Source organism: Peromyscus maniculatus, chromosome 14, assembly GCF_049852395.1.
Source record: "Peromyscus maniculatus bairdii isolate BWxNUB_F1_BW_parent chromosome 14, HU_Pman_BW_mat_3.1, whole genome shotgun sequence".
NCBI lineage: Eukaryota > Metazoa > Chordata > Mammalia > Rodentia > Cricetidae > Peromyscus > Peromyscus maniculatus.
Window position 1 is genome coordinate 61,762,832 of NC_134865.1, and position 22,959 is coordinate 61,785,790.

The 22,959-nt window shown below is 40.5% G+C and overlaps 1 protein-coding gene across 19 annotated transcripts in view; it reads left to right on the top strand.

The window, feature by feature from the left end:
- The window catches only part of Nrxn3 (neurexin 3), a 1,618,850-nt gene that overhangs the window by 1,326,022 nt on the left and 269,869 nt on the right, over window positions 1-22,959 (top strand). The window lies entirely within an intron of this gene.

The window sequence follows — 22,959 nt, forward strand, 5'->3', positions numbered from 1 at the left end:
TGCCTTCAAAGACCGTGAGAACACACATCTTTGGCTATCGGAGTTAGCATTATGATCCACTGCAGGGAGTGGAACTGTGGGGTCTCTGATTAAGCTTTAGGAAAAAAAATGTCCTAGGATTTATATTTTGGTCTGGTGATTTAGTGGAATAATTCAAATAAACCTGGTTTACTCTAGACTGTGAGAAAACAAGAGCAATATGAAGAGTGTGGTTTTTATTAAACCTTAGGTATCTGGAGACAGAAAAGAATGGAGATAAATTGGGAAGTGGTAGACAAGAGAGAAAATACTGATATTTGTCATGATTTGAATGTAAAATGTTCCTCATGGGTCCATGTGTTGGAACACTTGAGCCTCAGTTGGTGGAACAGATGAGGAAGACTTCAGATCATTTATGAGTTGGAGCTTCACTGGAGGAAGTAGGTCACTGAGGCATGCTTTGGGAGGTCTTATAGCTTTGTTCCACTTCCTGTTTAAGGTTCACCTTTTTAACTGCTCCTTCCACGGTGGGTTCTATCCTCTTTAATAGTCATCCCAAACAAACCCTTCCTCCCAAGTTGCTTCTTATCAGGGAATTTTTCACAGCAACAAGAAAAGGGAGACAAAGAAAGGGCTTTATTATTATTGCACTTGGATACATTTAAGAAACATAATTTCTTTGTCTTACTTTGGTCTCTGGGTGACCTTGTCTGAACTTGGTATTCTGTAGCATTTTTATAAGTAAGAGGAACATCACACAGTCTAGGCATGTTGACAGTCCAAGTGCTGTGAAATGTTAGTTTAAGTTGTGTTACATTTATTTATGCTGTGGAGTATTTGTTTAATGATGCAAAGATGTGTTGCATTATTTTATGTTACATTTGTTTAACTCTGTGAAGCTGTGTTACTTTTCTCATCTAAAACACGTGATCGGTCTAATAAAGAGCTGAACAGCCAGTAGCAAATCAGGAGAAAGGATAGGCAGGGCTGGCAGGCAGAGAGAATAAATAGAAGAGAAGAAGGGGGAGGAGCAAGAAAAAGAGGAAAGAGAATGTCAGGGGCCAGTCACCTAGCCACACAACCAGCCACAGAGTAAGAAGGAAAGAAAGGAATATAGGACAGAGAAAGGTAAAAACTCAGAGGTAAAACACAGTTAAAGTTAGATGGGATAATTTAAGTATGCTAAGAAAAAGCAGCTAAAAACAAGGCAAACTAAGGCCAAGCATTCAGAAGTAAGAATAAGTCTTGGTGTATTTATTTGGGAGCAGGGTGATGGTCCCCAAAGAGAAAAAAGTCAACTACAGCCAAGAATTATGAATTCTTCTTCCCTTGTCTTTCTCAATAACACAATATAAAAATGGCCATGCCTAAAATCCCAGGAGTTGTAATGAAGTGTATCAACCAAAGCTTTCAGGCTGTTCCATAAGATTCCTAATAAAAAGCCATAGAGCTTTCTTTTATAAAGTCTTCTTCTGCTTAAGGGGGCAGCTTTCTCAAGACTTGACTTATTTCTGATCATCCATTGGCCAATAGCTGTTTGAAAGACAGAAGAAGAGACTGAATGTTTTTGTTGTTGTTGTTGTTGTTGTTGTCTGGTGTGCTGTCTTATCTCACAGCTGCCTTCAGTCTCCCAGCAAGCTTCCTTGTAGAGCAGACCATGAGGTTCCCTTTTCAAGCCACCTTTCTTTCTCAGGGAGTGCTCTATCTAGTCAAATATTAAAAGTGAGCCAAAGGTAGTGTTCTATAATGAAAGTCAAACAGGTAAAAGAACACTTGACACTTCAGAACAAAGGCCCCTTCAGAACAGGCACACTTGAATGTTAGAGAATTTTTTTCACCCTCTCTTAGACAGTGTGTAGGGATCGCTAGCCCAACTCTGCAGTAAGTTTATTTGTGAGGGAAGATGAAAAAAGCAAATGTCTTTTTTAGTTGGGGGGGGGGAGAAGTAAAACATGATATATCTGGTGATACTGGGAATGATACATGAAGCTTCTGGCCACACACACACTATACCCTCAAGGGGAAAGGGGTCTCTAAAAATAAAGACAGAAATGTTCCAATGAAAGGAAATATTTTTTCTTCTAACTTACAATTAGCTTGTAACACTGATTTCTATAGAACTGCATCAAGGCAAAATGTTGAGTCTGCTTACTTTGAAAAATATGAGCCATATATTCACAGTACCTAGCTATCATAAACACAAGCAGGGTCTCATTGCCCAAGGCTTAAATCAATGCCCATCCCAGACCATCAGCCTTCATCTCAAATATTACTTATCAGACTCAACATGGGGATTTGGCACATCTAATGGCATCATTCAGCATTGTGTTTATTAGATTGGAAGTGCAGTTGCATGCAGGATCTGCTATCATTGATATTCTATTAGATGAATCAAAGCTCTGGCTAGAGATAGTGAGTGAAGTTTCCTAATGTTCTCTAAGATTCAGATCAGCTTGTTTATTCCTGAACATCTTCAGTGGAGAGTTGAATGTGTTAACAGATCCCGGGGCTGATGATTTCCCCTGGGGTAAAATCCCTGAGCCACGTGTGCTCCTCATGCATCAAGGTAAATGACAACTTTGGCTATATTTGACATGGCACAAATTTGCACAAACAAGCTTAGACCTTGAAATGTTTGGGGGAAACAGAGGAGAAAAGAGAATTGATGTGTTTGAGTTAAGCAAGTCACATGTAAACTTAGAGATTACCCAACTAAGTAACATAGCGGGGGCTGCTGAGCTCTTACTGTTATGACCACACAGAAGAATGGGACCAGGACTGCTGTGTAGGAACAATCTTCTGAATTTTAAATATTGTCATTTGAATAAAGACTCGAACAGACCAAGCCAATGGACTGTGCAGGCTACTGCTTTGCAACATTGTGCTAATACACGCATGTATGGTTTCTTTGTTTCCTAAAATCTGAAGCTTTGTAGACTCAAAGTTTTGAGGCATCAGAGATTTCATTGCAAACGGTGAAAGTAAATGGAAAAGATAGACAAAGAAAATGAAAATACTTTTCAAATGCCATGGTAGGTTAGAACTAATGAATTAAGGGACACCGTTGAGCTTTCTGCTCTGCTTTTATTACCAGATAGTCACAGTGGCCAGGTACCAGTAGAAGAGGAGACAAAATGAGGCAACAACACTCACAGAGCATAAACTCCCTGCCTTTGGGAACTCCAGGCAATTGCTGAAATTGTTCTGCCCTTCTGCCCTGGAAAAATTGCCAAGATCACACACAAGTAATTACAGATGGGAACCTTAGAGTTGTGGTGGTGTGCCTTCCTTCTTTAGAGTATTTCAGTGAGGATGAAAGGGAGAGAACAGGGGAGCTTCACAGCAATCACAAGACTTGCCAGTACAATGGCATGTCTTCTGGATAAAGCCATGTATGAGTACACAGTACCTGTCACTAGTCGTGCCTTTTCCAACTCTGGAAGTGTGACAGGTATGGCGTTCTTTTGAACAATGGACCAGTCAGTGAAGTACAAACATAAAGATATGAGTGGATCCTCAGTACTCACATTAAAAAGCCAGGCATGGCAGTAGATATTTGAAAACCTGACACTGTGGAGAAAGATCCTCAGACCTTATTGACCTCCAGAACAGCTAAATTGAAGAGCTCTTGAATCAGTCAAAGATCTTGTCTCAGAAAAGGGGGCTATATATTGATCAAGACACCTAACATTGTCTTTCACCTCTTTCATAAGAATGTGCACATACATGGATATGCAGTTATATATATATATAATATTATATATATATATATATATATATAGTCTCTGGCCATCAATATCACCTGGAAGCCTGTTGCTAATATCTGTTTTAGGTCCCCCTAAAAGATCTGTTCAAACAACAGCTATGGGGCTGAGACCCAGCAATATGTCTCCTTTTCATCCAACCCTTCAAAGTAACCTGATGTTTGAGGAACTTGAAGAACCTTGTCTAATCTGTTTGATGGGGAAAGTTGAGGGTCTAGAGACAACCACACTATTCTTAGTCCAAAGGAAGACTCTCAGTGGACTGCAGCTGAAAGCCACAGAGTCACATCTTTGGGATTGTGTTTTCACTGTTTTCTACTACATCTGCTCTAATTTTTTTCCATCTCTGTTTTTATTTTCTTCCCCTGTACTTGCTTTTATTGTTATTGTGTTTGTAATCCCGTTGATTCCTACATTATTCTCTTATTCTGCTATAATGAATTACTATTAATTTCAAGGATGAATATGACACCTATGTATTATCTCATGGCTTTGTAGGCAAGAAGTCCCATAGAGGTTTCCCTGAGTAGAATCAAGCCAGCAAGAGGCTAATTACTAATTTGAAATCTAGGGGCCAATCTGTTCTCTTACCTTACCAGCTTCTGAAAGCTACCTGATACTTTTGGCGGGTGGGCTTCTTCCCAGTAAAGAAATACTGTTTTTCAAACTCAGCAACATCATGTCAGTCCTTCATTAGTACACCCTATGATGCACCTTGGTAATTCTGGCAGAATATGATTTCTATTTTAAGGTCAGTTGATTAGTAACTCTTAGTTTCAGCACCATGGACAGTAACATGCACAGGCATCAGTGATACAGAATAGGCATTTAATAAGATCAGGGATTTTTTTTCCCTTATAACAAGAGATTGTTCAGAAAGAGATTTTTATTTCATCGTTATTATTATCATCATTTTGAGATCCAGAAATTATTTCTAGTGAATTATTAAAATTACATTCAAGTGCAATGTATGAGCACTTTGTTCGCATTAATAAGCTTGAGAGGCGGTATAATAGTCAGTGGTCAAAAAAGGAGCTTGGCAATCACATGAATGATGAAAGACCCTGTGACACTCTCTGCCTCTGTAACTACTTTCACATTATGAAATTTAAGATATAGATTCCTTTGATCTGATACAGAGGAAGTACATCGTCCTAGCATCCTGCATAAAATAACGGTAAATAATGTGCCTCATAAACAGAAGAGTTTGAGTAAGTTCATTATTATTTCTTCAAACCCTGGGTTCTGTCTCAGAACTTCTGGGTCTACTTGCTTAACCATACCAACCTCAGGACTTTGATGTTGCTATCAATGGGAAACGACTTCCACAGGGCATCAATTTTAAGCAAATATAATGTGCTTAAGTTTCAAAAATAAAATCATGATGTATAAGTAGAAAGAGCACTATTGTCCTCACCAAATAGGTAACACCATCCTTTTGGGGTAATAGCAGAAAAATGAAATTGATATAAGGAACAAAGACTCCAGGTTATTCGGAATTAAGAAAATGAGTCATACTGTCCACTGTCACCATCAGTCTCGCCTACACTAGTAAAAACGGTGCACAGATTTTCCTTTCTACTAGGTTTACATTTTTCTGATACACAAGATCATCATTCGAGGGAAAATTCTTCCATAAACCATGCCCCATGAATAACCCCAGCTGACTCACAACAGCTTGTGTGTTTATTTTCCACTCTGAAAGAACTGAAACTCACTTGCTTCTGCTGTGAGCAGAAGCATTGACTCAGAGAAGAGAGCAAGGGCACTATATGGAATGGCTATTTGTTGTAGTCAAGCCTGAATAATACATACATACAAGGGTATAAAACAACAAGGAAAAGCTCCAGCCCCAGTTGGAAATCACGTATTGATCGAGTAATCTCCCAATTTACCAGCTTCTCTCTTAATTCCATTTACTCTTTCAACAAACATTAACTGAGCCTCCCTTGTGGGCCAACTCCTGTGAAAGGAAATAAGAAACATTGGGCAGGTTTCCATTCCATTTACAGCATGTCCACCCTTTAGCCTGAAGCCATCAGAGAGTGAATAACCTCCTCTTTCTGAGGATGGGGTATTCTTGTGGAATGTCAGCACATTGAATTCCATCCTGTGGCAGAACCTTTCTGGGTGTATCAATGGACAGTACTGGGTTAGTTCATCTGTTTTCTTTTAACACTTGTGTGTGGCCTCCAGACGGACTTTCAAAATATTTGCAATGCTGATGTCACCACACACACTAGAGCTACTGGATGAATATTGAAAACTCTTTAAAGTGTCTTAGTTGCTTTTCTTGTTGATGTACTCAAATACCTGACACCAGTAACCTCAGGAAAGAAAGGCTTATTTTGACACAAGACTTTAAGGGATATGGTCCATTATGGCAGAGAAGGCACAGGGGATGGGAAGAGAGAGCAAGAAACAATGCATCCAGATTCAGGAAGCAGAGGGGAGTGAAAGCTGATGCTCAGCTAGACTCTTCCTTTCTCTCTCTCTCTCTCTCTCTCTCTCTCTCTCTCTCTCTCTCTCTTTAATTGAGACCTCAACTGGTGGAATGATGCTACCCTCATACAAGATATGCCTTTTTCCCTTTTGTCAACTTATATTGAGTACTCTCCCAAACATTCCCTGAGGTGTGTCTCCTAGGTGATTTCAAATCCAGTAAGGTGACTATAAAAAGTAAGCTTAATATTATATGCTTCTTTGCTTAAAAGAGGCCTGCTTTCAGCTAGAAGAGAAAGCTTACATTATTGTGTCTTCATCCAATGTCCATCTTTAGTCAAAGCTACATAGACCAGCTCAAGGGCACTGTGGTGTCCCGAAGGGATAGAGTTAACAAGATGAATGAAAATGAGGAGGGAACCAGTCAAAAGGTGGAAGTCACTGGATGACATTTACAACATAGGCTCATTGATTTATTGGAAGACTTATAAATTCTGTAAACATAGTGGCACCTGTTTTCAAATTGAGATATGGACTCAATACATGCCTTCCAGAGCTAATTGGAAAGTGTCTTTGATGACCTATTACTTTGGATTTGCCTGAACAGGGATTCTGTCTTCATGTGGACATGGTAGAATTACAGTATGTGTACTTTTGACAGATGCAACATCAAGCATGCAAGGGAGGAGGGGTGAGCAGAGTCTGAGAGAGAAACTTCTGGGAAGAGAATGCCAAAAAATAACTGAAAGAGTGTGACATATTCTAAATGCCCTGAGTTGCACTGAGCTTATGCCTGGAGTTAGAGTAAATGGGGAGTTTAAATCTGCTAAGCCTTCAATTTCTACATCCCCGCAGGCCTTTCAAAATGTGAGCATGTCTCCTCCTTGAGTGGAGCATAAGTCTGGTACTTAAAGCTGTAGAACTGATTTTTTTATGCAACAGGCTTCCTAAACAAAAGCAAGTAGCTTCATCTTGTACCCAAGCAGAGACAAAATTGACTGCTGCAGGCAAAACACTAACATTGTGCTTACTAAATACTGATACTACATTGCATTGGATGGACACATGGGAACTTTCCCTAACAGCTTGTCCTCAGTGGTTTCTATGATAACTGATTTACCTAACCCCACCTTGTACTTGAGACTTCTGTGAGCATCATAGAGAATAATATGCATGTGTATAAGTGACATTTTGTCAGGGGAGGGGTTGGGAATTCCCTCTGGATTTGATATTTTCCATCTTTAACTTGACCTAACTCCTACTCCCTTTGTTCAGCAAGCAGGGTGGATGTATTCTAGAAATAAGATGGGGAAAACTCTTAACTCCAAGCCAAGACATCCTTTCAGACATTCCAAAGACAAAAGTTTTGATATAGTGGAAAAAAGGTGAATTGGAATTCCAGTAAAATTACTATCTACCAATCATGTGATCTTTGGAAGTTTCATATTCACATTGCTGTGAAAATGTAGATAACAGCACCTACCTCATAAAGTGGATATGGACAGTGAAATAACACACCTAGAAGGCTCTTCTCCAGAGCCTATACCTTTCTTCTACAAAATACACACTACAACTTTCAATTCCTCTGCTTTATACACAGCTGAGTTTAGAGCCCAGGGTGAAAATAGGCTGTATAATTTAAGTGCATTCACACCAGGGAGCCAGGCAGGAGGCAGAATGCCTTGATACTGACATGTTACCATGTGAAACCACACTCACTGCTTGGACTAGGATTAGTCACAAGCAGAACATTACTAGGGCCTTAAAAAAAAGGAAATATGCTAACAGAGACAAGGTGGCACATCTCTTTCTGAATCTGTTGAGTGGTCCATCAGGTCTCTGCCTCCCATGTGGCCCCATCTCCCTACTGAGGAGCTGTCATTTAATCTTTGAGATTGAGATACTTTCCGCAAAGCTAGCTAGGCTCAGCTAGTTCCTGAGCACCATTATGTTGCTCAGTTACACCCTGAGATGGTCTACAGTTATTTTCTAGTTGCGTGTTTTACTCTTGTTCCTACGAATTATAGTAAAGACACCTTTTGTTCTTCTGAGAATTACAGTTTGTCCTTCAGGAATGTTTGTCTTCTGTCTTCTCCTCAGCTTCCCTCCCTCCTCTCTTTATGTGGTGCTCTGCTCCTGTGATCTTTTGGCTGCTTCATGTGTGTGAGTGTGTGTGTGTGTGTGTGTGTGTGTGTGTGTGTGTGTGTGTGTGCATATCTGTGTGTATAGATGGAGGCCAGAGGTCAACCTCAGGTCTTCCTCTGGGGCTGTCTGCCATCTTTCTTGAGATGAGACCTCTCGCTGGGATGTGAGACTCATCAACTGTGTTTGGCTGCCGGGTCAACAAGTTCCAAGGAACTAACCATCTCTGTTTCTTCAGAGCTGGTGTTTCAAATATGCACTACTGGTGTGGATATCGCTCTGTATAAATGAACACTGATTGGCCAGTAGCCAGACAGAAAGTATAGGCGGGACTAACAGAGAGGAGAATTGAGGGAACAAGAAGACAGAGGGAGAGACTGCTGGAGCTGCTGCCAGGGCAAGAAAGATGTAAGGTACCAATAAGCCAGGAGCCACGTGGCAAAGTATAGATTAATAGAAATGGGCTAAACATAAGAGTAAGAACTAGACCTTTTTACATGTGTTCTGAGAATGAACACAGGTCCTTATGCTCACAAGGCATTATTCATCTCCCTAGCCCCATTGCTGCCTCTTTAACCATTTATATCAGATGTAAACTAGGGGCTCTTCGAAGACCACATTGACATTTTCAGAAATACATCTTTAACACTTACACTAAAACAATACTTGGCAGCTATGTCTCAACCAAATTAAATGGGGACAGAAAGCCACATTTATGTGCACAGTGGTTCAGAGAGGTCTTAGATAAGAGTGGACCTGTAGGTCAGTGAAGAAATCAGTTTCAGGAAGGCCTGCCAAGGAAGACATCAAGTCTCTGAGAATGTGTGGCTGTGTGGGAATGTCTCCTGGACAAGAGGGCCAGAAGAAAGGTATTTTGGGAAGGTTACTTCTTTGCGCATTTGCTTCCTCAGCTTCAAAATGAAAAATGATTGTTCTGTATCCCTTTAAGAGCTCTTCTAAAGGTGCAAAATTATTATTTTATAGCATTTGAAAGAGTATCTGTGATTAAGTGAGCACAGGCAGTGTCTGGATGTGGAAGGCATACACACAATCCCCTGAGGTGGAGTCAAGTCAGAGTCAAGGATATCCTGAAGTGTTTTTTTTTCTTCATCTGAGCATTAAAAACTGTTAGCAATGGACAGTCTCAGTTCTGGCATCTACTGGCTGGGTGACTTGGAAGAAGTTTTGGCATTCTGAGTCTCCCTTGCTTCATCTACACAGTGGGCTCAAAAATATCTACCCCCTGGATGAAGAGGAGTTTCCTATAAGATTTCAGAAGAGTGGCTGTCATGTCCTAGGTGTTAGATGACTATCTTACTGATCACTTCCTTTACATATACCCTCTGGCTCTTGATTCTTTCAGAATTGGATTTTCTGAAGGAAAGTCAGGGATGTAAAACCTTTGTTGACAACAGATTGTTTTGAATTTCTTCTTTCCTTTTCTACCTCTTCTCACATTACAAACTCTTCCTTCCCCCCAAAAAAATGTGAGAACCATTTAAATGTTCTACTCTCAGATAATTTGGTCTCACACTGGAACAAAAAAAGTGGCGGGACTTTGTGTTAGTATAGCTGTTGGGAAATAAAGTTTTATTGGGACACTGACTGTGCTCCTCTATTCACATTTCTGTGAATGCTTGCTCCTCTTTGCCTCTCTGGGGGAACAGAAGATGGATCATTACATCTCAGCACACCAGGATTATATTTCCTCCCCTGTGAGTTTTGAACAGTCCCATGGTACAATTTGAGTTTGTGGGCCTTCTGTCTTCCTTCTCATAGACAGACATGGAAGCCCACAATTTTACTCAGGCTTAGGGACCAGTGTTCAAGCAGATGCTGTTCTCAGTGAAGCTGAGGCATCCAGCAGAGGCAGGGAACAACCATACCCTGGTGATGCAGGGAGGAGGAGACTTGTTATGCTAATTTATCTCTGGGGAAACTTCTAGTATTCCTGTTTATGGCTGAGTGTGCAGCTCATAAACAGTGCACTGCTTCAAACCTGGCACTCGATTTTAGAAACAGCTAAGGTACCAAGGGCCGAAGACAATGGCATGCTTTCCTATCACATTCAGGTAGCACACCTGATTCTGGGCTATCTTCTACATCAGTCCACATCTGCTTCTCAGTGATCTCTGATGTTAGACCGGATGTCCTCACTTCCTACACCAACATAGCTTTGAGCCCTTTATAAATGGACTGCTAAATGTCTTCTTTTTTCTCAGTACATTTGAAATAACAGAAGCTAGCTAATGGTATTGTCTAGTTTCTGATAATTATGATCTGAGGAATTTTTATCAAAGCACATGCTGCTGTTCTAAACTGAAGTTCCTAGGGAAAAAAGCTACAGCTTTGTTAAAGATTCTCTGAGTCTGATTGATTAGAACTTGGCAATTGCAGAGAGTTGGAATGTTGTAAAATGTGAGGCAAAATTATCTTGGGCTATCTTTAGCCCTGTTAATAGCCATTCATGCCCCACCTCCATGTCTGACCTAGCATTCTTTGAACTATAAGGAGAAACCTCTGATGTATTAACTTAGCAGACCACTAGCTTCCATCAGTTACTAATGTCATCAGATAACATCTGAGACCTATAATGGAGGCTTCCCTGCTCTTTTGAGTCATGCCTACCTGATGTCCATCCTGCCAATGTATCTGATACTTTGATCTATTATTTTCTCTTATTTTAAGACTATAAAAGTTCATGTAACTACCTCTACATAGACCATATTATTGGAGGCAATACATTTCTGGTTTCTCACACTTACCCTGGCATAAACTTCTATTCCTTTTGAGGTGAGATCTATATTTGTGTCAGGAGTGTTCTTGTTTTTTCTTCTGTCTCTGCAGGAGCTTTAAATAGCAAAGTATGCTGAGTATAGGGCAGAGAGAAGAATAGCAACTCACATTTCTTGGATGCCTGCTCTGTCCCTGGCACTGATAGAGCTGCCTCATGGGTGACATCCCATACTTGCCATGTGCAGCTTCACCGCATTCAGGTGTGGCTGTCCCAAGAATCACTGGAGGCAAGTTACCATTTTGAAAACAGTAGAAACATTTTTTGGAAACAGCTCTGTGTCATCCCTTAAGCCACTTGAGTTTCATTTTGTTCTGATGTCAGCCATAGTAGATAACAGAGTTGGTATGAAGACTCAATGTTAATGCAATACAAAAGGTTAAAAAACAAATTTGACCTCTATAATCCAATCAGAACAAGAGTCCCTTCTATTAAGCAAATATTCAGGATGGTGGATAATTTGTTCAAAAGCACAGCATATCAGAGGCTCAACTGAAACGTTTACCCAGGTCTATCTGAGATCAAAGTCTCTAAACTACTCTGGGAAACCAGTTATTTAGTGCCCCAAACTCACCTACCCTGCTGTATCCTGCTCCCACAGCTACCTAGTGTCAACTGTGTGTGCTCACCCACACTGTATGCAGGATGCTGGAAGCCCATTTCCCACCATGAATGGTAGGGAAAGTTCTCCCTCAAGTAAGCATAGGTGTTATCTGTAGGGATACAGGGAATGATGCTGGCTAGCTACTCTGAGACCTAGGGTTGAGTTAACAGTACAGAGGGTCACTAACAGGCAAAGGCTGTAACAAGCCATATGGATATATACCTTTAAAACATCAGTTTCCTGTCCTTTCCCTGAAGTCATTGGTTTGCTGTTTAGAGAGAACTGTGAAAGATGCACTGAAATCTCCTTGGAGTCTATCTATATTATTTTTCCTACCATCTAGAACAAATAATGGGAAGCCCTATGTAATAGAATTGGGGTCTCCCTCTGAGATGTAAACAAATTATTTTGGGAGTTAAGTTGAGGGGTAATCTGTTCTGGTGGAATTAGCTTAGCTGAAAGCAAATATTTGAGGACATGAACCCAAGGAAAGGCCAGTTTGGGTGCAAATTACCTCTATTTGGAAGTAAATTACTAGTTTGCTTGGAGGTGGAAAGGGAGTAGTCAGGGAAGAAGTTTGATCTCCAAGACTGGAACTTGGGAAAAGGAACTGGAGAATAGTCAGTGAGATAAGGATGCCTGAAGAGTACACACTTCAGAGAAATAATGGCATGCAGGATATAAGAAGATGGGAAATGTATGTGATAGATTCATAGAAGGCAAATATCATCTATCTTATTAGTTTCTCCCAAATAGTTCATGGTACTTTTAGTTCCTTATTGAACTTGGCATGATCCAAATACACAAACCTCTTTCCTTTTGTTCAGAACTGCTAGACATTTATTCCAGCAGTTCAACAAGAAACCAAAAACTATGCAATTTCCACATTTATTTGTTAACTTTGGTCTTTACTATAGAGACAGGTTAAAAGCCTTCTGGGAATTAGTCAGCAATGGATGCTAATTAGTGTGTCACTGCCATAGGACTTGTCAATCTACAGCCCTCCTAATGAGAAGGTAGAGGAAAAGAGAAACAAGAGTCCCCTTTGTGTAAGACACAAGGGGTGCCAGGCCATCCAGCCTCCCGCATTAGATTACCTCATAGGAGGATTCTAAGGCTTTGCTGGGCTTAAGACACTGTAGAGGAAAGACTTTTGGTGTTCTTATTCAGAGTTCACAGGTGGCAGGAAGTAGAGTATATGCCTACCCTCCCAGAAGTCTCCACAGACAGAGAGATGCTTTGCAATAGTTAACGTCATGAGTGTTGCCTTGTGCGCCAAACACTTTCTGCCACCAAAGAATATGATTGATATAAGACAGACTGCCAAATTCAGTGTCAACTGTGTGCTGTAAAATACTGGAAGTCCAGAAGTGAAAATTTCAGATTCTATTGACAGGTATGGTAGGTAACCACATCTCAGTGCTTATGAGTCTGTTGGAGAAAACCTGCAGGAAGTACAAAGAGTAACTTAGACAGAAGTCAAGGAGGAAGAAATGAGAAAAAGAAGGAGGAAGGAAACGAGGCATGAGTTGGTCCTGAGATGTAAATGGGTGGGTCACATGGAAAGGGCATGCATTCCAGTCAAAAGTGAGATGAGTTCAAAAAACAAGAAGAAAACCCAGGAAGAGATGGCACTGGGAACATGATGGCCTAGATATGGTTGGTTTATTGAAAAAGAAACTCTGTTGTGTGAAACTGTTGGGTCCTTTGGTCTCTCCAGGTATCACCCTGCAGTGCAATAAAGACAACACTTTCCATTATCTGAACTTACAAGGGCATAGACAGTACATGTGGTATAGGAGATGCCGGGGATATAGAGAAAGATGAGTTCTTGTGTGCAGCTCTGGGACCTCAGACTGTGTGTTTTGTTTACTCATTGATGTAAAGTTGGTTCAGTACAACAAAGAGGTACACATTTCATGAAAGGAGCATGAAGAACCAAGTGGGCTTCTCTGCCTACTAGGTTGATGAGTAGCTTTGCAGATGTAGTAAAACCCGAGCTGGGTGGCAAAGTGTGTGTAGGAGTGCGTCAGACTCTGGGGAAGAAACTCACTGAGAGGAAATAAGATGGTCAGTGATATGGCTGGTCCTAAATTGTGTTTTCCCTTGTTGCTAGTGCTGTTTCACTGTTGGAGGGGATAAAGCCTGTGTGGGTTCTAAGTTACATATTTTCATTTTGCCAACTTGCTGTTTTTGCAGGCATAATTTCTCAGTTTATTTCTACAGTGATTTCCCAGCCAAATTACCCTACGAAAATAACGGAAGAAATGTTTCCCCTCTGTGTTCTCTTGCTGTCAACTGACTGTTGGTGTCTTTACCTTCAGCCAACCTCGGTGAAGACTGGAAGGGGGAGATACAAATTGCTTCAGAGAGAGAATGTAGGCCACTCTGCAGCAGCAGGGAGTAGGTGGGGTGTGATCACAGTATCTCCCGCAGAATTTGTTTTCATCCACAGAATCAAGTGGGAGGGGAAAAAACCTGACCTTTACAAAGAAAAAAAAAATCATTGGGTGGGATGGGGGAACATTGTATAGGGACTATTGTTAAAATACCTGACTATGAGTAGGGCCAGATTCTCCAATGATACATCTAAAAGGACATTCATTCCCAGAATTGTGTGTGGCCAGCCACCATAGCAGGGAAGAGAATGACCTATGGTGACTGAATTCCTCATTTAGGCAAGACTAAGAATAAGAGGACTGAATAGCAAAACAGCTCTGATTGAATGGGATCCGATACTTACACAATCTACAGGTGCCTGTATATGTGTGCGAATTCATTAGGAAAAATATATACTAAGTACAAACTAACTATTAGGATGGAAAAAGATGAAGGGCTAGAGAGATGACTATGCTGGTTAAGAGTACATATTACTCTTGTGAGGAACCTGAGTTTAGTTCCCAACACCCTGGTCTTTTGAATAGGAACCACCTGTAACTCTAGGTCCTATGACTCTAGCTCAAAAGGATTCAGTGCCTTCTTTTGGCCTCTGAGATTATGCTGGTTTGAATAGGTGTGGGCCCCACAGACTCATGTGTTTGAATACTTGGCCTATAGGGAGTGGCACTATTAGGAAGTGTGGCCTGCTTAGGAGAGGTCTGACCTTGTAAGAGGAAGTGTGTCACTGTGGAGGTGGGCTTTGAGGTCTCATATGCTCAAGCTACTCCCACTGTGGCTCAGAGTCTCCTTCTGCTACCTGCCTACGGATCAAGTTGTTGAACTCTCAGCTCCTTCTCCAGCACCATGTCTGCCTGCACATTGCCATGCTTTTCACCATGATGATAATGGACTAAACCTCTGAAACTGTAAGCCAGCCCACTTAAATGCTTTCGTTTGTAAGAGTTGCCATGGTTATGGTACCTCTTCAAAGCAATAAAACCCTGAGACAGAGGGTATTGTAGTTACTTGCACAAACCTGTAACTCCAGTTCAAGTGTATCTAATGCCGTCTTCTGGCCTCTGAGGGTATTATACTCACTTGCACAAGTTCATACATAGACATACACATAATTAAAAATGAAAATGCAATGCTTTTAAAATGAGAAAAGATGAAAATTATAAAATTAAAAATCTGAAATCTGACAGATGAAAAAAATGCTTAAGTGTCATTTTCAGTTTATTCCACATACCTCCATCCTCTATTTCCCCCAAAATATTAGTATTGTCCTTGAATGCCTCTTTCTATGACAGCCTTGTAATATGGTTTGTCACAGGTAGAATGGAAGGTAACACCTTTCCTCTATAAGGAGAAGATCATGAACTGCTTGACAGTGTCCCATTAAAGAACAAATGTATCTGCACTCAGCTGTCCAGTAACTCCTACATATCTTTACAGCCCTTTGTAATCACCCTATATGAGGGGCTGCATGATGACAGAGTGGTCAGAGAGGAAGGCCATTGGCACTTTTACCTACGGAACTTAAAATAGTTTATGGGAAATGCATGGTCTGCGTCGTTTAGGATTTATAATGGACATGTCCATGATACTTTACCTGCTTTTATGATGGTTGGGGGCCAGGTTCATTCCAGAAAGTAACAAGAGAAGTGCAGGTAACAGAAAATATTTGGTCATGGAAGGTCACAGGTCCTCTACGGAGTAAATGGGTAAGATGCCACCTTGGCAATGCTTGCCTGCCCACAGTCTGCTGAATTCTCAGAGGTGTCACCTCCTGGCTGGCTCCTGGCTGCCCAGCTGCTCACTTCCTCCATCACTCCAGGCCCTGTGCAGTGTCTGTTTCTGAACCAGGCAGCTGCTTCTACAGCAGAAGCTGCTCCCACCGCAGGGACTGTATTTATCTTCTCTTTTATTTTACTGGAAGTCTTTGCCGCCATCCGGGCTGGTAATTGCACCACACCGTTTCAGAATCGATTGCTTTTAGAGCTGTTGAGCTTTTATTACTGCTGCTCGTTGGGGAGAGAAGAGAGAAAGAAGAAGGCTGGCCCAGGCTCTGCAATAGATTAGTGTTGTCAAATTGTCTTTCTCCAGCTGTTGAATAAAACTAGTAATGTTAATCTGTAAAACCAAAAAAAAAAAAAAGGAAAAGCAACAGGGAAAAGGAGGGAGGGGGCAGTATGGGAGGGAAGAACAGGGAGGGGGAACAAAAGACAGAGAGAGAGAGAGAGAGAGAGAGAGAGAGAGAGAGAGAGAGAGAGAGAGAGAGAGAGAGATGGGTCTGACTTTTCTTGGAATACACACAAAGCCATATCGTGATGTTGGCTACATGGAGCCAAAATGTTATGGGGATTTAACCAGAAGTAAAAGTAAAAGCATTTAAAAATATCTGCCAACAGTCATATCAACCCAATGCTTTTGTGAGGATCCTGTTGTTTCCCTGTTGGTGGCAGAGGACAAAGGTTTATGTTTTATTTTGTTCAGTTTTGTTTTTCTTATGTAGTTTGGTAAGCCCTATAATTTAACTCAAGTGCGACAAAATTCCTGCTTAGTTACACAGATTACAGCGATTCTGCTAGGAAACGGTGTTTCCCCACGATCAGGCCAGTTTGATGAACTGTTGCCGATGATCGTTGATTCATCTAGTTGCTGTTCCTTTTGATTTCACTGAATGAAAGTAACTGGCATGGCCATTCACTCGAAAACAAGTGGCTAAGAAAAACGGATTTAGTGAGTGGCAGTCTCATCTCAATTGAAAGTGTGTATCAGAGGAAAGAGACAGGGGTGGCGAGATGGCTCAGAAGGTAAGGGTGCTTGTGGCCAAGCCTGATGGCCTGAGTTTGATGCTCAAGACCTACATGGTAGAAGGAGAGAAATGACACCCCAAAGTTGTCTGATTTTTACATGTATGCTGGGGCATGAATGCACACCATGTATATGCACACAAAATAAATAAATAAATTGCAATATATATAACATATAATTAATAAATATATAATAGTATATAATAATATAATTAATATAATTCAATATATAATAACTAAATAAAATGTAATATATATTTGATTTTTGTTAAGAAACAGCAGAAGAAAGAAATGACTTCTCTTTGAAATTTTTCATACCAATTGTCTAAAATTCAGACCATGCCTCATTTAAAGACTTTGTCTAATATGCTGCCCCATAACATTCACCTGTGTGAATTGTTTTTCTTTATCACCAACCTTTCAGAAATGGCATAGTGACAGTTCGGTTTGCCTATTGTCCCCAAATAGTCTAAGTGAGTCATTATAAATTGGACTCTCATGTTAAATTGGTTTGAAATATCTCTAAGCATCATATAAATGTCAGGTCTTTCATAGGATTCTCATCTGCTAAGCAGGTGGCAATGTACACATTTTGGAATGCCAGTTTAAATCACTTGCCTGGAGTCACATACCATACCAGAGTGGGACGTAAAACCCAGGTGTGTGTCTTCCCTTTGTACTCTTATAATATCTAGATTCCGTGTCATAATACGGCAAATGATCGTTCCTACCTTCAGAGTGGGAGGAATGCCATTTGTCACTTAAACGCATGAATCATGTCTTCCCCTGTGCTCACTCCACTGCTTCCAGCCTGTCATGTCAAGCAGCATTGCCTTTATTATTGAAATGAAGAGGACCTGTGGACCATTGATCTCAATGCCAGTTGGCACCAGAAGAGCTGCTGGTCTACTGTGCTATATAGAATGATGCTACGTAGTGTACTGTCAGCAGTGTTTCAACAAAAATGCCAGCATCATGTTGCACTGCCAAATAGGGCCAGCTGCACACCTAGATCCCCATTTGTTCCTGCCCAGTAGCCAGTGATAAAGGGTATTTTGAAATCCTATTAATTCCCATGTAAATGTAGTATAATTTTGGATTTTGTTTCTAGTCACTCTAGCTTAGACATCTCAGGTAGTTTATATTGGTTTAAGTCAATTGAATATTAACCATGCTTGGCACATCTAGGAATGGACAAATTTAAAAAGATGACTTAAAACACATTTGTTGATGGGTTTAACTTTTTCATTTTAATCAAATTTAATTTCTCTCTCTCTCTCTCTCTCTCTCTCTGTGTGTGTGTGTGTGTGTGTGTGTGTGTGTGTGTGTGTGTGTGTGTGTGTGTGTGTGTGTTGTCTGCCTGGGGGTGCAGGCATGTGCGTACTTGTTCATGCCAGAGGCTGACTTCAAGTATTGATCCACAGGTGCCATTGACTTTATCTTTAGAGACAGGGTCTCTCATCGGGAGCTGGGTCTCACCAATGACACATGACAGCTTGGCTCACTCACCTCAGATATTATGAGTCTTCTCAAGTATGCTCAGTGTTTCACATGGATACTGGGTCTCAAACTAGGATTCTCATGGATGGAGAGCAAACATTTTACTAAATGAGCTATCGCTCCTGCACCATTTTTTTTCTCTCCCCATTTTTTTTTTTTTGTGTATGAACAATGGTGTGACTTCTTTGAAAACAGAAAACAGAGTACCTTAGTTCTTACCTGCAATGGATAGGGTCTTCATGAGGATTTATATTCATTATCCATTTGTGAGTAGGACACAAGAAACAAGTGGAATTTAGTAAATATGAAAATCATTCAAGTGCCATGTAGCAAAACAAATATTTGACTCATGTCTACCTTGGTAGGTTCTCACTTTCCACTTGTGCTCTGATGCCCAACAAATCATTGCAGAAAGGACCCCTCTTTATGACTACAGGAAGTAATATCTTTTGTACAGTGAGCTACCAATATTCAAAATGCTGTGTAAGTAGTGAAAGTAGTTAGATTTCCTAAAACCCTACTCTAAACTTTGAGTATGTGATCATAAAATTGACAGGGATTAACCTTAATATATGTCTATTTAACCCTGAGATTTTTTTCCCTGACAGTGCATTTTGTCAAAACCCTGTCTCATTAAATAAATCCTTATCCTCTCAGAAAGGAGAGTCCCACAAGTAATATGAAAATGAACAAGTTCAATTAATGACACTTTTCCCTGCAAAGGGAAAGAAGAAAGCAAGATAACCCTTTTATCCTGTTTCCCTTCTAACCACAGGGCACACTGGCCAGTTACAGGCCTGGGTAATTGAATTCAGTTCTGCAAGCTGGCTGCATTTCTACTGTAAGTGGATCTTTCTCCTCTATCACTGAGAGAAAATGGCCTCAAATGATTCTGACTGGGACACAGCGGCCATCCCTCTCACAAATAGCTGGGACTTATTGACTTCTCAGGGTTGGGAGCCCAAATTGTTGCCCAGATAAGTCTCTGAAACAGTCAAGGGACATTCAGTGGCATAGTGGCCCTCTATCCTCATGAAATAAAGGATCACAGGGGCCCATTTGAGAGGATGGAAGAAAAGCATAAGTAAGATAGCCATGCTCAGTGTAGGAATACTGGGAGGTCATAGTTCTCAACAGTCTACAATGCTATGTCTTCTTTATGTTATTCACAACATAACACATGTCAAATTTTCTTTGCATAATTGTTTATAGTATATCAACTTTGTGAATTCAGTGACCTCTATGAACTTTGGTAATGAAGTGCTTTGAGGGAAGGACAAATTCTTTTTGTCTTTGACAGCATCCTTCAAGTCAGGAGTAGGAAAGGCTTGCCATGATGAGTGATGTGATCTTGAACTTGATTTACTATATATTCTTCAGTGGAACTTGTTTGGTCTAATCTCTAAGATAGACTTCTGAAAGTATTGAGAATCTACTTATGCAAAGACCAAATCACCTTGGCACTAAATATCAGAATAAGTAATTATGAGTTCACTCTAAACCACGTCCATCTCTGCCACACTTTTCCTACACTTGAGGCTGCTGAGTAGTTCAGCTTATAAAATGCATATCACTTACAAAGACAGATTGTGCACCTAAGGAATGGATTTCTGAAGTATTCTCAGAGGCTCAGAATTCTCTGCAAATGGTGACTGTACATATCTGCATTGCACATCAATGACAATTCAAAATTCAAACATACTCTAATGCAAGTATATCTTGAAGGCAGCAACAAGTATTGGCACAGAATGTTAGTACCTGTGTTTAATTGTTTTCCATAACCATGGCAGGACAAAATGGGTCTTCCTTTTGTTGTTAAGGGTTAATGAGAAAGGAGCAGGAGGGGGATGACATAAGAACCGCACTAGTGACAAGCAAAGACAGATATTTCAAATTATGGAGAAAATTGGGAGATGAGTAGAAGAAAACAGAATCCCAGCAAGCCTTACTTAATATAAGCATGACATGCTCTGTAGTTCTTAGGCCAGGGAGGTCATAAGAATTAACATTTGCTATGGGGCCAGTAATTTGATTTAAATTAAGCAACATTGGCTGTCACATTAAATTAATATTGCTAATTGAAATTTTATAGCTTCTAGATTTACTTGTATCTAATTTGTAAATCAGCATTGGTTGCATAAGGGCTTAAAAGCCTAAATAAATTGCAGGTAATTTTATGTTTATATAGACTACATTTGTGTAAAGTGGGTATAAAAGTAATTTGAATGGTTGTCAGGGTCCCTAAGGATGACCTTTTTGGTTTGTTTGTTTGTTTTACAAAGGGTCCCATGCTTTACTGAAATCTGAGAAATCCTGCTACTGGTAGAGAGTATTCTCAGTCTATTGCCTTGGAACTGGGTGTTGACATAAGTGGAGAGTGTCCTGCTTCTGAGCTCAGTTCCCGCCAGATGCAGTCATTTGATGATTTTAAGAGGATGACAGGGATTTCCAGCGGCTGGAGAAAGATGGCTTTGTGATCACCTGTCAGATTGACACTTGCAAAACTGGAAACTGAGTCTTACCTCCAAGCACTTGGGCAGACTTTCAAGAAGAAAGAGCTGTGCCTGTGTTCTGAGGATTAGGTGGAGTATTATGGTATCTTTAGAGAAGTCCAGGGGCAGAAGAGGGAACCCCAGCAATCACCCATTGTGCTTCCTCCATGATTGCCCTTTTATGAAATTATCAGCATGCATTATGCATTAAAAACAAATTGTAATCTTTACTATTTCTTTAACAAAGAAATAATTCAATTTAGAATGAGAATAAGAGCAATGCAGACATGAGTGCCCATGCTCACAGTGTAACCATACCCTTCAAACCTGACATATATTCATTCCCCGCCTTTCAATTATTAGTTTGTTCTGAATACTTTGGGAGAGGTTCAGGGAGAAACCTGTCTCTTGTAGTAGGTGTCAGCTCATGGAACAAATCTTTAGCACACAATAGCCCTTATCCAAACAAACACATTTATTTGCCACCTAACATCCATGATTAGGTCTTTGGAGCACTTCACCTTTGTTTTGTATAGGGATTGTGCAGGAACCCTGCCCTTACTGTATTTTTTTCCTTTTAGCTGAAGCATAATGGAGAGATGGGGAACCTTGGAGGCTGGGCTTTCTTTGGCTTTCCTTTGTGCTTCTTACTTGCTCCTGCGTGTCTCTTTCCTCCCCACCCCATTACCACTTCTCAGCCAAGTCACAATTCTCTTCCCTTTCAAACTATGGCATGTCCTATAGAATTTCTACTGACATAAACTGTGAAGCCCAATCTTGCTGCGAAGTCTTGCTCCCACGGAGAACTGTACTACAGAAAACAACTAACCTTTTGTGTCTTAGGAGGTCCTGGGGCTTAATTGCATTCCAGAGTCAGACAACCGTAAATACCCAACTATACATCAACAGTATCAAATCATTTTCAGTATGAAATAGTGCCCTTTATGTCGTGAGTGTTCAGCAAGCACTTGACATTTTCATTTAGCCGTATTCTCTCTAATATAATGGGGGAAAGAAGGTTAGTGTTAAGACAGCCCTCTGTGCCTTGTATAAGTAACTTAGATAGAGCTGTTTATGAATTCCCTAGCAATTTTACCTGTGTTAGGTACCATTACATCACTACAATATTGCTAATTGAAAATTGTACACAATAGTAAGGATCGGGTCACTTTGTCATAGGGGAATCCACATTTACATTAGTAATAATTTTGTATGCTTGTTAAAGAAATGAAGCATTGGGGCTGGAGGGAGGGCTCAGTGGGGAAGTGAGTTTGCTGCTAAGACTGGTGCCCTGAGTTTTATCCTGGAACCTACATGATAGAAGTTGAAAACCAATTCAAGCAATTTGTCCACTGATCATCACATGCCCATCATGGCACACATATGCACACATGAGCATGTATATGCCTGTACACACACACACACACACACACACACACACACACACACACACACTAAGTAAATAAATAAAACATATAAAATAATTGAAAGTAAAAATTTATACATGCATTTATGTAAATCACTAACTATCATTTCTAGATAATTCAAGCCCATGATAGACGAATGGTGCTTAAAGAGGTTCTGTTTAAGGTGTCCTATGAGGGGAACATACCACTCAGCACACGACCACCCCTAAACCAGCAGATTAATGTCCCTGTACAAGCTACTCTTTGTAAACCTCCAACCAAGTATTACAGTAAGTCGTTCTCTGGTGATTCTGTTGAATGTATTAATTTGACAGTGATTTTTTTGGGGTGGGGTGGGGGGGGGGATGACTCTGGTGTGATATAACCTTGTTAAAAATAGTTCATCAACATGAATTTTCATATTAGTGATTTGGAAATCAACACATGACATAAATGAAAAGTAGCATTTTGTATTTGTGCAAAATCCTTACCAGGCAGATCAGAACTGACCCCTTGGGCATAAGATAAGATTGAACTTCCATATGTTAATGGAAACAAAATGAGGAAGGGGCTCCTAATTACTTTAGTTTATTAGGAATCCCAGGACACCTTTTAGAATGGCAGAGGTGATGTTAGCCCTT